Raw genomic sequence first — 750 nt, forward strand, 5'->3', positions numbered from 1 at the left:
AAAACATTTATATTTTATATAATTTCATAGATCAATAATTTGGCTTTATATCAATTAAAGCAAAACTTTAATTGATATGATAAAATAGATGAATGGGCTATGAAAAATTAGGATAAAAACGGCGCAACATGAAAATAAATTTTTACTATTTTATTCAATTAAAAAAATTAATAGCGCCTTCTTCATTAAACAAATAAAATTTACCAATTGAAATAAATATTTTATATTCTTTGCAAATTTTTATTTTAATTTATACCTTAAATTGTAATATATTAAATTGTAATATATAACTGTAATATATTTTAATTGAAAAAATCTATTGAAAGTTATTTTGTTTAATCTATTCTAGCCAATCCATTTTGAGGTAACGTATCTATCTACAATCTACAATTTACATTTGCATTTACGATCTACAAATCAACGAATCCGTTACCTCAAAATAAAATAAAGTTCATCACTCACCGGCACTGATGCGCAACAGCGGAGTTGTTGGTCTTGAGGCTACGTTGTCTGTAACATACAAATAATAAAATCCAAATTATAGCAGCATCCAAAATAATTAATATTTCGTGCGGAATATTTTATATCCGATGCGTACAATACTAAAAAGCTCTATATAAATATGGAACAATTTTATAAATTATAAAAAGACATCTTTTTCAAATAGAAACTTTTATAGAATTTATATAAAAATCTTTCTTTCTAATTTTCTCTTGTTTACTTCATTCAAATAATGAGACCGAATTAATA

This window comes from Formica exsecta, unplaced genomic scaffold (assembly GCF_003651465.1).
Source record: "Formica exsecta isolate Colony F162 unplaced genomic scaffold, ASM365146v1 scaffold4, whole genome shotgun sequence".
NCBI classification, from domain to species: domain Eukaryota; kingdom Metazoa; phylum Arthropoda; class Insecta; order Hymenoptera; family Formicidae; genus Formica; species Formica exsecta.